Source organism: Pleurodeles waltl, chromosome 8 (genome assembly GCF_031143425.1).
Source record: "Pleurodeles waltl isolate 20211129_DDA chromosome 8, aPleWal1.hap1.20221129, whole genome shotgun sequence".
Lineage (NCBI taxonomy): Eukaryota > Metazoa > Chordata > Amphibia > Caudata > Salamandridae > Pleurodeles > Pleurodeles waltl.
In genome coordinates, this window is record NC_090447.1 from 129,004,902 (window position 1) to 129,021,787 (window position 16,886).

Sequence of the window (16,886 nt, forward strand, 5' to 3'; positions counted from 1 at the left end):
ATCCTGGGGAGTGCCAAGCCACAGTCTCTCAAGTCTCTCCAGTGGGTGGTTTGCCCACTGCTTTATCCTGGGGAGTGCAAAGCCACAGTCTCTCAAGTGGATAACAGTCTCCACTGGTTCTGGGGGGGGACTGGTGCCCAGAGTGCTTCATCCTGCTAAGGACAGACGGAGTGGATGTGATACTCCACTGGTTCTGGAGGGGGCTTTGTGCCCAGAGTGCTTCATCCTGCCAAGGACAGAGGTAGTGGATGTGATACTCCAGTGGTTCTGGAGGGGGCTTTGTGCCCAGAGTGATTCATCCTGCCAAGGACAGAGGTAGTGGATGTGATACTCCACTGGTTCTGGAGGGGGCTTTGTGCCCAGAGTGCTTCATCCTGTCAAGGACAGACGGAGTGGATGTGATACTCCACTGGTTCTGAGGGGGCTTTGTGCCCAGAGTGCTTCATCCTGCCAAGGACAGAGGTAGTGGATGTGATACTCCACTGGTTCTGGAGGGGGCTTTGTGCCCAGAGTGCTTCATCCTGCCAAGGACAGAGATAGTGGATGTGATACTCCACTGTTTCTGGAGGGGGCTTTGTGCCCAGAGTGCTTCATCCTGCCAAGGACAGACGCAGTGGATGTGATACTCCACTGGTTCTGGAGGGGGCTTTGTGCCCAGAGTGCTTCATCCTGCCAAGGACAGAGGTAGTGGATGTATCTCTCCACTCGTTCTGGAGGGGGACTGTTGCCCAGAGTGCATCACTCACCCCGTGACGGTCCCCGTTGCATCAGTGCCCCTGCCGCTCATGGGCTAGCGGTGCTTGAGTTGGCGGTCCTTGCCCTGTTCAGCGGTGCTTGACTTGGCGGTCCTTGCCCTGTTCAGCGGTGCTTGCCCTGTTCAGCGGTGCTTGACTTGGCGGTCCTTGCCCTGTTCAGCGGTCCTTGCCCTGTTCAGCGGTGCTTGACTTGGCGGTCCTTGCCCTGCTCAGTGGTCCTTGCCCTGTTCAGCGGTGCTTGACTTGGCGGTCCTTGCCCTGTTCAGCGGTGCTTGGCCTGTGCAGCGGTGCTTGACTTGGCGGTCCTTGCCCTGTTCAGCGGTCCTTGCCCTGTTCAGCGGTGCTTGACTTGGCGGTGCTTGCCCTGTTCAGCGGTCCTTGCCCTGTTCAGCGGTGCTTGACTTGGCGGTCCTTGCCCTGTTCAGCGGTGCTTGCCCTGTTCAGCGGGCCGTCCTTCATTGCCCAGCTGGGCTGGGGCTGGCGGTCCTTCATTGGGCAGCTAGGCTGTGGCTGGCGGGGTCCTCCTGGGCAGCTGGGCTGTGGCTGGCGGGGCCCTCCTGGGCAGCTGGGCTGTGGCTGGCGGGCCCTCCTGGGCAGCTGGGCTGTGGCTGGCGGGGCCCTTCTAGGCAGCTGGGCTGTGGCTGGCGGGGTCCTCCTGGGCAGCGATGATGGGGCTGGCTGGGCCCTCCTGGCCAGCGGGGATGATGGCGGTCTTCTCCGCCGTGCTGCTCCTCCCAGACTTGCCGGGTTTCTTCTGGCCCTTCCCCACCTTGGGAGGAGTCACAGCTGAGTCCACACTCCCCCCGGGCCCTCTGGGTGCGGCTTGGGTGGCTGGAGTCTTCCCCCTCTCCCGCCGGGCACTGGCCAACTTCTGGTGCTTCACGGGGGGACAGGCTGTGCTGTGGCTCCGTGCCACACTGGCTGTTCTGGTGGCCGGTGCACTCCACATACCTGTGACAACAGGCACCACTGGTCCCGTAGATTTTGTGGCTGAGGTGGCGGCTGTACCTGTAGAAGTGGGGGGCACAGATGTTGCCGCCACCACAAGGGAGCTCCCATCGGAGGACGTGTCTGTGTCGCTGGTTTCAGCTCCTGTCACCGCGGTGGTGCTCCCCTCGCCCTCCGTCCCACTGGTGTATTCAGAGTCCGTATTGTGGCCCTCAATGGCCATGTGGGATGCAGCTCCCTCATGCGCCTGTGCCACTGCTCCTCCGCCTGATGAAGCTAATGCACACAAGAACAGGGAGACCGCAAAAAAGGGGGGGGGGGAACAGAAGAAAGACATGTTGAGTGCATGGCTTACCGCTACCTTTGGCGGACAAGACAGACACAGAAGCCCCCTGCACTACGTCACGCTGTTGGGCTCTACAGTGCAATTCCTGGGAAATGGCCTACAAGGCTATGGACGACATATGCACACATAGATGACACAGGTGCATGAACTGCTGTACTTGCCACTCTACAGAGGTGGGGTGGGGGGGCCACAGGGCCATGCCTTACGAAGGGGCCTAGCCTACGGAACTCGCCCTCACCTAGGGAAACCCACAGCCCACCTCCCCCACCCAGACCCCTCCACTGCACGCAAAGTCAGCTGAATGAGAGTGTACTCACCCCCTTGTGTCTGCTGTGATGCCCTCAAGCGCCCATCCAACTCCGGGTAGGCCACCACCAGGATCCGGAACATCAGGGGGGGTCATGGTTCGACGGGCACCCCTCCCACATTGGGAGGCCATCCCCAGCTGAGCCTCCGCCGTCTTCTTGCTCCAGCGGCGAATGTCCTCCCATCTTTTCCGGCAGTGGGTGCTCCGTCTGTGGTGGACCCCCAGGGTCCGGACGTCCTTGGCGATGGCACGCCAAATATCCTCCTTCTGGTGGGCGCTGACCTACATGAAATGTACAGGGGAAGAAGAGAAGTCATTACCAATTGCGCTGTCAAAGTGAGTGGCCCCCATCCCTACCCTTGCCATGTGGCACATGCACCCACCGTCTTTCATTCACTCAGAACTCTGCCCCCTTCCTTCTTACAACCAGCCCTCTCCACACAGGCATAGCCCATACAACATGCTCCCTGTGTACTTACCTGTTGGTCTGGAGGACCGTAGAGTAGCGTGTACTGGGGGAGGACCCCATCGACGAGCTTCTCCAACTCCTCCGATGTGAAGGCAGGGACCCTTTCCCCAGACGCACGAGCCATTGTCTCTTCCAGACCGAGGTCACAGCAGCACTTGCAGTGTAGGTCCTCTCCTGTCGAAGATCAGGTATCGAGTGATTCAACAGATAGAAAATGGCGGTCAGGTCCGCGGCGGTGCGTACCATCACCGCCGGCGTACATCGTCATTGGCTCCTGGGACCCATAGGGTCCAATGTTAACCAATGCAGCATTGCGCAGCGGTCTTCGACCGCCTACCGCGACGGTGTACAACGCCAGCGCAGTTACCTCACATCCAATTGTCCCACTTTAGAGGTCAGGCAGCCGCCATTTCAGGGGCCCACATGGCCTCATTACCAACTGCGTCACACATACCTAGGCCTACTCTCAACACACATACAGGCCACATTTTGTGTATGAATGGTGTTCTGTGTAGACTGTGGGTACATACCTCTGAGTTGTTTGATTCTGTGCTCGCTGTTGTCCTTCATAGGCACCGTCCGCTGGGACATGTGAGGAGATGGCGGAATCCTCCGGTGTACCGTCCGCTGGTGGACCTGTCGACAATGGAGGAAAGAAATTTGATAATCACCTACAGGTTTGACGTGCCACAATCCAGGAACTGTGTACACAGTTGGAGCCTGACCTGATGTCAACAATCCACCATCCCACAAGAATCCCCCCTCAAGTGCAGGTGCTATCCATGCTCCATTTCCTTGCTAGTGGGTCTTTTCAAACAACTGTGGCCATGGCATCAGGGATGTCCCAGCCTATGTTTTACAACGTATTGTCCAGAGTGTTGTCTGCCCTACTGAAGCACATGCGGAGCTACATCGTTTTCCCTCAGGTGGAGGATTTGCCTACAGTTAAAGGTGACTTCTATGCCCTTGGACATATCCTCAACATCATAGGTGCCATTGATGGGACCCATATGGCTTTGGTCCCCCCCCACAGGAGTGAACAGGTGTACAGAAACCGGAAGAGTTATCATTCCATGAATGTACAGATGGTATGTTTGGCAGACCAGTACATCTCCCATGTGAATGCCATGTTCCCTGGCTCAGTGAATGACGCCTACATCATGCGGAATAGCAGCATCCCTTATGTGATGGGTCAACTCCAAAAGCACAGTGTGTGGCTATTAGGTGACTCTGGTTACCCCAACCTGTCATGGCTACTGACCCTGGTGAGGAATCCCAGGACCAGGGCAGAGGAACGCTACAATGAGGCCCATGGGCGAACTAGGAGGGTGATCGAAGGCCAGGTTCAGGTGCCTCCATATGACAGGGGGATCCCTATTCTACTCACCAAAGAAGGTGTGCCAGATCATCGTGGCCTGCTGTATGCTTCATAACTTGGCTTTGCGACGACAGGTGCCTTTTCTGCAGGAGAATGGTCCAGATGGCGGTGTTGTGGCAGCTGTGGAGCCTGTGGACAGTGATGAGGAGGAAGCAGAGGAAGAAGACATGCAGAACAGGGACTCAGTCATCAACAAATATTTCCAGTGAAACACAGGTGAGAAAACATTCCTGCCTACTACATGTACTTTTACACTTCTACCTCTATCCTGTCTGTCGATTTCACCCAGTGTATGGTCACTGAGTTGTCACTCTCCCTTACGGTTTCACAGGTGTTGGTCCCAACGTGTGTCATCTGCTTAGATTCCTCAGGGACTAGAGCTGTGTGACATAGGTATATTGACATTACTATTTCCTGAACATTTTGTCACTGTAATTGCAAATACACTATTTCGAAATCACAGACAGACTCCTGATCTTTTGGTGCTTTATGTGTGTTTATTTAAATACAAAATATTGGAGGGGGAAGTTCAATGGTGAGGGGTGATGGTGGAGGAATGTCCATGGCAGAGTCCAGTCTATTAGTCTCACAGGTGCATTGCCCATATGGGCATAGGAAGTGGAGCTGGGGCAGTTCCAATATGGACAGGGTGACAAAGTGGGACAGTGGGATGACAATCAGGGTGGTCTCATTTCTTGGCGCGGGTTTTGGCATTGTGCTCTTTCTTGTTCCTGGATCTCAGGGACCGTTTGCGGGGTGGTTCTCCGTCTGCAGGGGGTGGGGTGCTGGTGTGATAGGCCTGTGGCGGGGCGTCTTGTCCACTAGCGCCGGCGGAGGTGGTGGGCAGTTCATCGTCCATGCTAGTGTCAGTGGCCCCTTGTAGTGCCACAGTGTCCCTCCTGGTGTTGAGTACTTCCTTCAGCACCCCTACGATGGTGCCCAGGGAAGAGATGATGGTTCTGAGTTCCTCCCTGAAACCCAAATACTGTTCCTCCTGCATGCGCTGGGTCTCCTGAAGCTTGGCCAGTACCGTTGCCATCGTCTCCTGGGAGTGGTGGTATGCTCCCATGATGGAGGAGAGGGCCTCATGGAGAGTGGGTTCCCTTGGCCTGTCCGCACCCTGTCGCACAGCAGCCCTACCAGTTCCCCTGTGTTCCTGTGCCTTTGTCCCCTGGACCGTGAGCCCACTGCCACTGCCCCCAGGTCCCTGTTGTTGTTGGGGTGGTGGGTTATCCTGGGTTCCCTGTAGTGGTGGACACACAGCTGATTGACGTGTCCTGGGGATGGAGGTATGGGCCCGCTGGGTGGGTGCTGTGCTGGTGTTTCCAGAGGGGGGAAGGTCTGTGGTAGCCTGTGCCTGTGTGAGGGGAACCGACTGTCCCGAGGCCCACGATGGTCCGGGCTGGTCATCTAGATCCAGTTGGACAGAGGTGCTGTCATCACTGTGGGCCTCTTCTGTGGGTGGTGTGGACATGTCTGGACCCTCCTGTCCGGTGACGTTGGGTAGTGGTCCTGCAGGGGTGGAAAGGCATGATTATTGCATCTGTGTGTGGCATGGTGTGCAATGGGTGGGTGAGCGTGTACCCCAGTGCTGGCATTCCTGTGTGGGGGCTTGTGTGATGATGGTTTAGGGGGTTGTATGGGTATGTGCAGTGGGCATGCTTTGGTGATGGGTGTCCATGCATTGGTGTTGCATGTAGGGCTTGGGTTTGGGATGGGTGGGTTGTGATATTGGGACATGTGTGAGGAGTAGGAGTGATGGGGTGAGGACGAGGGTGGGGGTATGTGAGGGCATGCAGGTAGGGTGGGGGATGTAATAGTAAAGATTTGCCTTACCAGAGTCCATTCCTCCAGCTACTCCTGCGAGGCCCTCAGGATGCAGAATAGCCAAGACCTGCTCCTCCCATGTTGTTAGTTGTGGGGGAGGAGGTGGGGGTCCACCGCCAGTCCTCTGTACTGCGATGTGGTGTCTTGAGACCACGGAACGCACCTTCCCCCGTAGGTCGTTCCACCTCTTCCTGATGTCCTCCCGATTTCTTGGGTGTTGTCCCACTGCGTTGACCCTGTCGACTATTCGTCGCCATAGCTCCATCTTCCTTGCAATTGAGGTGTGCTGCACCTGTGATCCAAATAGCTGTGGCTCTACCCGGACGATTTCCTCCACCATGGCCCTGAGCTCCTCCTCTGAGAACCTGGGGTGTCTTTGCCGTGCCATGGGGTGGTGTAGGTGATGTGTGTGGTGGTGTGTGTGGTGATAAGTGTGGTGATATGTAGTGGTGTGCGGTGTTTTGTGCCTGGAAGTTGTGTGGGTGATGGTGTTGTGTGCCTGTGGATGCTAGTTTGTGGATGGTGGAGTCTCTCTCTGGCCTTCTCTCTGTAATAGTGATCATAGGGGTTTGTGGGTGACGTGGGTGTGTATTTTATATTGTATTGGGTGTGTGGGAGTGGTGTGTGTATGTGTATCAGGTGTGTGTATTTCGAATTGTCCAATGTGGCTGTGTTTTGTAAGAGTGTGTGTATTTTGAGCGCAGTGGTGTGTACCGCCAATGGAATACCGCGGTTGAAAGACCGCCGCGTGGATTCGTGTGTCGTGATAGTGTGGGCGTATTTCTGTTGGCGTGATGGTGGAGGTTTTGTTATCGCCAGCCCAAGGCCTACTCAGGGAAGGTTATGTGAGCTAGTAATCGCCATTCTCTAGCACTCAATAATAATACTCAATAAATGATTGTCCAGCCAGTTATTTTGCTTTAGAGAAGGAAAAGTACATTATTACACAAACTATTGAATACTAAGCATTAATTTACAAATATATACACAAGGCAGTTAGAAAATACCGTAGATTACATTATGAAATGACATTTGACTACTAAATGGTCATGACCCCAGGTAATGTTTTAAATCTTGTTTTGTAATGCAGCCTCACGCTGCGTAATGTTTTAAATGCTTGCTTTGTAATGCAGCCTTGCACTGCAGAATGTTACGGGTGAATTCTAGAACGTAGACCTCAGCAGTTGCGGAGAGTCTCCCTCCCGGTCGGACCCCTAATAAATGTATCCATTTACCTGCGTGTGCACCGTAGCTTATTTCACTGGCGACGAGCTTCACGACCGGGAGGAGAGACGGCAATCCTGATTCTTTGTTGCTTGGGACCTTCGACGCCAGCTTTCCGATGTCTGTTGCGCTCCCAAGGAGTCTGCCTGTCTAGTTGCCGTTGCCGTTTCCTCAGGTTTGGAGCTGGACCCGTGGAGAGGCTGCCGTGCTTCTGTTGGTGGGTCTTTCTTTTGTGGAAATTATTGTGGTATATTGCGTGCTTGACAGTAGAATGGATAGAATGTTAGATGCTGAGCTAAGTTCTCTTTGACATCATGTTAGAGTGTTGTGAGTGAGAATTCTGGAGTGATTCTTGTGGCTGTCGTTTGGACTGAAGGAGAGCTGTTACTTATGGTGTTTCTGCTGTGGATGGGATACTCCTAATAAAGAACCTGCTAAATCTACTCTGGATTTTGACTATCATTACAATCTGGCGACGAGGTGACCCAGGAATATCGTAATACAATTCTTAGAAGTTCAGTGCTTTTATGAAGTTTGTCGGTTCACCCACTTTAATATCAATTTCACATGTGTTCTTCTTATTGTCGTAATATTCCTTCCTCCTCTGCACACAATTCCTTTCATGCTCATCCCTGTCTTTCATGTCATCCCACAGCACACACTCATTCTTTCCCCAACTTACCCATCCTGGTGCTAATAAAGTATTAGCTCTGCGTCCCCTCAACAATTCAAAAGGAACCTTACCAGTTGTAGTGTGGGGAGTAAACCTATATGCATGCAGAAAGCATTTAAGACCATCCTTCCAATTTGTGTTAGCTGCAACCTCCAATTGGATGCACTCCTTAACACATCTGTTAAACCTTTCGACTATACCATTACCTTCAGGATGATATAGTGAAGACCTTTTATGCCTAATTCCTCTTTCTTTAAGATACGATTCCATTTCCCTTGACACGAACTGAGGACCATTGTCCGTCACAATAACATTCGGATAACCCTCACGATTTAAAATTTCACTAAGAAAATCAAGTATCTTCCTTGTTGCCATACTGCAACTGATGCATACTTCAGCCCATCTGGGAAATTGATCAACCAAAACCAAAATATAGTTACTACCTCCCTTCATTTGAATGGGTCCAACCACATCGAGGGCCACAATTTCCCATGGTTTATGCAACTCTACTCTAAATCCCATTGGAGGTACTCTAGTCTCATATACTTTATCACTATCGCAACAATCCAAACACTCTCTAATTTTTCTTTCAATCATAAGATCCATCCCTGGCCACCAGTAATTAAGACGAATTCTGGCTTTGGTTTTGCCAATTCCCTGGTGCCCTTCATGTCCTAAATCCATTATCTTCTCCCTCAAAATGGATGGAACTACTAATCTCGAGCCTCGCAAAAGCACACCACCATCAATAGATAACTCATCTTTAACTTTTATAAATCCTTCCAATTCCCTCTCACGTTTGGCATTAACACTCCATCCCTCACAGATTTTACTACATACACGTTGCAATACATTATCCTCCACAACTGCTTTCTCCCATTCCTCCCGACTTACAATTCCTTCTGTTATGCTACACACACTTATTTCACTTTCCTGACTCCTTTCCAAACACACTTCCGTCTCAGTACTAAGTCTGGATAAACAATCAGCCAACCTATTATCAGATCCTGGAACATAAAGTACTTCAAATGCAAAGTCCTGTAAACCAACAACCCACCTACTGATTCTGCTGGACATCGTATCAAGACCTTTACTCCTGAATACTTCCACTAGAGGTTTATGATCAGTGAAGACCAAAAATAATTTTCCCCCCAAAAAATTCCTCAATTTGTGAACAGCCCTAAACACACTCAAGGCTTCTCTCTCAATCGTGGAGTATTTGACTTCTGCTCCACGCAACGTTCTGGAACAATAAACTATAGGTTTGAGAACCTTCTCATCTGCTTCTTGCAACAAAACAGCACCCAAACCACACATGCTTGCATCTGTCATGATGACACTTTGTTTATCTGGATCAAATGACTTCAAACTTTCGGCATCAGATAGATCCTTTTTTATACTTTCAAACTCATTCTTACATTCCTCATTCCAGATAAACTCAGAACCCTTCTTAAGTAACTTCCACATGTGCACTGTCTTTGAGGCAAAATTTGGCAAAAATTTAGCATGGAATTCTACCATTCCAAGAAATGACAACAATTCTTTTTTTTCTGGATTTTGTAGGTTTAAAATGTTCGTAACTAAACTCTCCTTTGGACACACTCCTTCTGACGTTATCTTGTGTCCCAAATACTCCACTTCTGTTCTGCCTAAAGAACATTTTTTAAGTTTCAAAGTTAAACCATTTTCCCTCAAAATGGTAAGAACTCTCCTGACTCTCATCTCATGCTCTGCCTCTGTTCGTCCATGAATAAGAATGTCATCTTGGAAGCATTTCACCCCCAGCTCCAAACCAAACAAATTGTACATAATGCGCTGGAACAACGCTGCTGCAGACACCAAACCAAACGGCATCCTCTTGTATCTGAAGATTCCAAACGGTGTGATAAAAGTTGTATAGTCTCTAGAATTATGATCAAGCATGACTTGATGGTAAGCCGACGTTAAATCCAACTTGCTGTAAAACTTTGACCCATGGAGCAATGTGACCATTTCAGTGATATTTGGCAGAGGGAATTGATCACTGACAATACACCTGTTTAAATTTCTTAAATCCACACACAACCTGATTTCTCCTTAGGTTTGCGCGCGACAACTATGGGCGAAACCCATTCAGATGACTCCACAGGTTCAATGATGTCTTCATTACACAATCTTTGTACTTCTCTCTCAACATCGTCCTTCATTGAGATGGGATGACATGGAAGACAGGGATGAGCATGAAAGGAATTGTGTGCAGAGGAGGAAGGAATATTACGACAATAAGAAGAACACATGTGAAATTGATATTAAAGTGGGTGACCAAGTTTTAATTAAGTGACCAATGTTGCGCAAAAGTGAAAGCAGATTTATGGGTCCCTTTGAAACATAAAACTGTTTAGAAATGCTGTTAAGATCAAAGATGAGAGAGTGTGGAATCTCAATCGAGTGGTGGCTTCAAAGAAAGTTTCATGAAGTTAATTGTCAGTATGTACTAATTATCAGTATGTACCTATTTGTAGATGTTACACTTATTATCATTTGTCTTAATGTTTTTTTTTTTTGGTTTCTTTAAGAGGGAAGGTGTGTGGTAGATTGTGTTCTTGACAGTAGAATGGATAGAATGTTAAATGCTGGGCTGAGTTCTCTTTGACATCATGTTAGAGTGTTGTGAGTGAGAATTCTGGAGTGATTCTTGTGGATGTCGGTTGGACTGAAGGAGAGCTGTTACTTATGGTGTTTCTGCTGCGGATGGGATACTCCTAATAAAGAACCAGCTAAATCTACTCTGGATTTTGACTATCATTACAACTATGTTTTGGGAGAAAAAATTGTAACAGGCTTGGCGTTTCACTGCGTCATCGCACTCGAGCTGGTTGCCCAGCAACGATTGTACACAGCGTAGAACTGTGGTGAGCCTGGCATTTCACAACATCATCACGCTCGAGCTGGTTGCCTAACAACGAACGTACACAGCGAGTCCTTCAGGAAGAGAATGAGCTTGCTGTGAGTTTTGGTTGCCTGGCAACGATCGCATTCGTCGATCACTTTCAGGAATATAAAAGTGTCTCTCCGGTTTCAGCTGTTACTTAGCAACGATCGTATTCAGCGACTTTTCATTGGATTCCAGCATATTTCAGCTGATTTCTGCTGCTTCAATGCAACAAATTGTCAAATAGTTAAATATTCGTTTGGCACCAGTTTATTAGTATGATACCCTGCTTCTCAGTCGTTCTATTTACTCAACAAATCATTTTTTGTATTTTTTTTCTTCTGCTGTACGATGAAAGGTTTTGCAGCTCCTGTTTTTTTTAACACCGCTGGCGAACCAATAACACCCTGGGAAGACTGGGAAGAAGGCTTTGAAGTTTATGTTCTGGCTGTGGGTGGTGACAGCATCTAGGAAATTAGCCATGCTCAAACATTGTTTAGGAGCAGAGGGAAGGCATATATTAAAGCATTTGCCTGATCCAGACATTGAGGAAGATCAGTACAATGATGACTATGAAATTGCGATGGAACAATTGAATGCAAACTTTGGAAAAAAAATGTGGTAGTGGAACGACTTAAATTTCTGAAAAGAAGTCAATTGCTAGGTGAATCGGTAGAAAGTTATGTTGCCGGTTTAACAGCTTTGGCATCCTCGTGTGACTATAAAAATTTCCAAGACGAAATGCTAAGAGACCAGTTGGTTTTAAAGGTACTTAAAAAGAAGATACAGGAGAAGTTATTGGATACAGAGGACTTAATGCTACAGAAGGCTATAGATATTATAAAAAGGGTGGAAATAACAAATGAGGGTTTAAAAGAGCTATCAACCTCTACTGGAACTGTGAATTCTGTCAATGTAGACAGTTCTAAATTTAAGAAGATGGACCACCCCAGCACTTCTGCGAAATCTGAAGGAATAAATGACTTGATTTGTTTTAAGTGTAGACTAAGGGGGCACATTGCAACTGATGCATGTTGTTCTGCAAATGGTCAAGTTTGCAGGAGATGTAAATCTAAGGGGCATTTTGCTAGAGTATGCAAGGGAAGACAGATGGCTGTAAAGAAGGGAAAAGGAATGACCAGTTCTGTAGGTTATGATAACGATGATGATGCTGGTCAACAATTTATATTGCAAGTTGTGGATGTTGGTAGTGTAAGTGCGAGTTGTCCTCACTGTGTCATCAATATCGATGAGGTTGAGTTATTGGTGATGGCTGATTCAGAGGCATCATACAAACTGATTGGGAAGGAGAATTTGTCAAAATTTCCAGAGCATGATATCAAACCTCCGGATGTGCATTTAGTAGCCTATGGGAACAGGCCCATAGAACTGGTGGGGTACATGGAGGCCATATTAGAGTTTCAAGGGGTGGCTGTATCTTCTAAGGTGTATTTTGTGGAAGAAAGTACCAGTCTTCTAGGTTGGCCACAGCAAAAAGACCTTGGTATTAGACTAGATCCAAATCATCCTGATCAACTACTAGGAGCAGGTACTAACATGAACAATGTGCAGAATGTCAATTTTGCAGAATTTCTGCAACTGTTCAGGAAGGGTTTAGGTAAACTGAAGGGATTCATGCATAAAATCATTTTGAAGCAAAATGCTGATCTCCAAGCTCATAAGCCACGTTCTTTTCCCATGGTGTTAAGGGAGCAGTTGTGTCAAGAGTTAACGAGGTTATGCGAGCAGGATGTGATTGAAGAGATTGAGGCATCAGAATGGTTGGCTCCAGTGGTGATTGCGAAGAAGAGTAATGGGGATATATGATTATGTGAGGACCTTCGAGATTTGAACGTGGCAATTTGGGTGATAGACATCCTTTGCCAAATATTGGAGAAAGGTTGTCTACAGTGAAAGGGGCTACTGTATTTTCCACATTAGATTTGTCATCTGCTTACCACCAGATAATGTTGCATCCAGAGTCTCGTGCGCTGACGTCTTTCATCACACCGGAGGGAGGTCATGCCTTTCGGTCTGGAGTCGGCGTCAGCTGTTTTTCAAAGAGCCATGCATCGTTTGTTGAAAGATATTCCATACATCACATATTTTCAGGATGACATTTTGGTGTTTGGGAGTGATCAAGCTGAGCATAATTGTACGATGAGGACAGTTCTTGGTGTTTTGAGGGTGAGTGGTGCAAGATGAGTGCACCAGGGGTAGAATATTTAGGTCATTGAATAAACAAAGGGGATATTTCCCCAAAATCAAATTTGGTGGCAGCGATTGAAAATGCACCTTCTCCAGTCAACAGGGACCAACTTAGATCTTTTTTGGGTCTAGTGGAGTACTATTCAAAGTTCATTCCAATGTTTGCGGTTAAAACTAAACACATGAGAAAGTTATTGTGCTTGAAAGAACGTTTTGTGTGCTGCAATGAATGTGAGTCAGAGTTTAGGATGTTGAAGAAACAAATAGCTTGTGCACCTGCTCTCAAACCTTTTGACACCGGAAATCGTGCCATCATCAACACCAATGCTAGCTCTGTAGGATTTGGTGCAGTATTGTTGCCAGTTAGAGAAGGTAAGGAGGTAACTATTGCTTATGCCTCCAGACCTCTGAGCGTAGCAGAAAATAATTATTCAACTATTGAAAAAGAAGCCCTGGCATGTTGGTGGGTGTGAACTACTTTCGGAAGTATGTGTGGGGAATGTCCTTCATAATATGAACCGATCATCTACCATTGATTGAAGTGTTTTCAACTAAGGGTGCTGGTAGGGCTACTCCTAGGATTGCTCAATGGGTGGCAAGAATGTTGGAGTACAATTCCATGTTGGAGTATGTACCAGAAAAGAGGAAGGTGTTGGCAGGTTGTTTGTCTAGACTTCCCCTTCAGACTGAAGTGATAGAAGATGATGAACCAGAAGAGCTTATAGCTGTTGTAGGAATTGATGTGGGAAGTTTAACGGAGGGTAGGATTTCTCATGATGAATGGGTAAATGAAGTACAAAGAGATGTTGTTTTGCAGGAGGTAATGAAATATGTTCAAAACGGTTCGCCACCAAAGGGAGATGCTTCCACTGAAGCTGAATGTTTCCGTCAGATAAATGTAGAATTATGTGTGGAAGGGAGTGTAGTTTTGAGAGGTGGACTCTTAGTTGTTCCAGTTGTTCTGCGTGAACATGTGTTGAAGCTTGCTCACGAGGGACATTTGGGGATGAGTGCGACTAAGAGACAGATTAGGTCAGAATATTGTTGGTCTGGCTTAGATAGAGATGCAGAACATCATATCAAGGAATGTGTTTTGTGTGCGTGGAGCGACAAATATCAAAAAGTGGTAAAAACTCTCCAGTAGAATCAGATAAGTCGAATGGTCCTAGGAAGAAAATAGCTATTGACATCATGGGTCCGTTTTATGTTTTGGGAAAGGTCCCTAAGTATGCTTTGGTTGTGGTGGATTATTTTTCTTAGTGGCCTGTAGTAAGATTTGTCGTGAATGTCAATGCCACAAGTGTGGTAGAATTTGTGATGGATTTGTTTGATTTGGAAAGAGTTCCTGAAACAATTGTGTCTGACAACGCGGTGCACTTTGTATCAAATATTATGATAGATTTTTTGAAAAATTATGACATTGTACATGTAAGGGTGTCTGTTTATTACCCACAAAGCAATGGATTGGTGGAGAGGTGGAACAGAACTTTGAAGGATGGTCTGCAATTGGCAGTAAGTAATGGAATAAATTGGCGAAAGCCAGTAAAAGATCTAATTTGGTCTTACCGCACAACTCCTCATTGTGTGACCGGAAAATCTCCCTTTGAGATTATGAGAGTTAGGAAGCATAGAGCGTTATTTTCCAAATGTGTTGGAAGGAAAAAATTAGTAAGAGAAGATGTGGCCGGTGACTACATGGTTGGTGATAAGGTTTGTGTAGTGAAAGGCAGAAAACTCAATAAGTGTGATTGCAAGTTTTCAGAGCCTTTGGAGGTGGTGAAAGTGTACAAATATTCCTTGTTGTTGAGTGATGGGAATGTGTGGAATCGCAGAAAAAAATTGTAAAAGTTCCAGAATGCATTAGGCGAGAGAGAGTATCCGGTGATGACACTAAATCATTGGCCACAGAGTGAGTGTGCGTGACAAGGCGTTGTTAAGGTTGCCAAAGAAATTAGAAGGCTTTGTCATATAATAGGTTGTGTTTTTTTTATTTTTATGTAATTTGCATTATTATGAGGAGAGGGGATTTGTAATGTTTTAAATCTTGTTTTGTAATGCAGCCTCAGGCTGAATAATGTTTTAAATGCTTGTTTTGTAATGCACCCTCACAGTGCATAATGTTACGGGTGAATACTAGAAGGTAGACCTCTGCAGTTGCAGAGATTCTCCCTCCCGGTCGGACCTCTAATAAAGGTATCCATTTACCTGCGTGTGTATAGTATCTTGTTTCACTCCCCCTCCCCAAAATCACACTGCTCCACCACCTATATCACAATATGAGGGGGTATCAATTTAAGTGAAACATGCTTATTCACTTTGTCAAGGGTCACCACATTCAAGGACAGATAATCCACATGTTAAAACTATCATCATTTCACTGCCATTAAAAGCCAGGTGTAAATGCACTCACTAATGTTAATAAAGCATTCCAACATGAACAAAAATTACGTTTTGAGGTGAGCTAATTTTTCACTTTCTCTCTCTTGATCCACGCACACGAACGTAAATAAAAAGCATTTTAAGCATATTACACTCTACATATCTACATAAAAACTATAAATATGTGTGTGAATGTTGTGAAGTCATAAATATTGCATTTGGTGTGTGAGTTAATGAATGCATGACATGTTGTTGGATTGTGATCCTAACTATAATGTGTAAATGTCAGTGTTTTTGTGTTTTAATTCATAACTATAACTGCACTCTGTGTTTTTTAAATTGAATCTGATTATTTTAAAAGAACATGTTGAGGTGATATTACTAAAATTAACCATAACATCCCTTTAACATATTTTTTCGTTGAAGTTCTGTTTTTGTTATTATATACCACATTTAGCAGTTGCCTGCAGCCAACCTGATGCTGGCATCCAAACCCTGATGTGTGTGAGCTCTGGCAGTGCACAGTCAGGGTTAGCTACAGGGACGTTTCTGTGGCTAGCACCTGCATCCATCCTTCGTTGGGACCAATCCCTACTGTTCACCTCCTTTGGCTGTGCACAGCATGCACTAGCCACAAGGCCTAAAATTTAGCCAGGCCAGGTGCCCAACTCACTGGGGATGCCCCCCACTTGCTGCAAATAGTTGAAGGCCATGTGCAGCAGAATTAAAAAAGTTCACCTGTAATGTATCACATTCTTGAACATTTGTTTTGTGGATTTGTGAATTCCGAGACACCAGAAAGATTCATGAAATATAAGGAGTGTGTACAACATGTGACTCCTGGGTTAATTGTTTTCTAATATTACGTTTAATGCCTGGATGGGTCCCTTTCAGGCCCCCACATGGGACTAGGGTTCAGGATAGTCTTACCCTGCGCACAATCTTGCCATGAGGAACCCAACATGAATGAAGTTATTTATTAGAAAGTTTTGTGAAGATTTTTCAAATGGTGCCAAAGTTATTAGCAAAACGAAAAATGCCTTTTCAATAGAAAGTCTGACCTAACAAAACTACACATGTACTATTGGATCTTGATGTTTTTAGATTGCTGTCTACCTTAAGGAAGGAAGATGAAAATACTACACAGTTCAACAAGCAATGTCAGTCCACTCACTTCCTCGCACAGTAGTGACTTTATGCTATAAAAGGCTGAAGAAGCTGGGCGGGTTTTTGTTTGTCTTTTTCAGTGCGCTTGCACACTCTCTAAAGCTTGCAAAGTTTAAGTATTTTTTTTTTTTTTTAAATGTGACATTTAAGTTCAATTTAACAGCTGCATTACCTATAATTGTCATTTCTCACTATGGTTATCTATTTCGCTAAGATTTAGTTAGCTGTTCCTATCTCTGTCCCCAGCGTTTGCATTCTCTGTATCTAGTGCTATATATCTCACAAACTATCTAT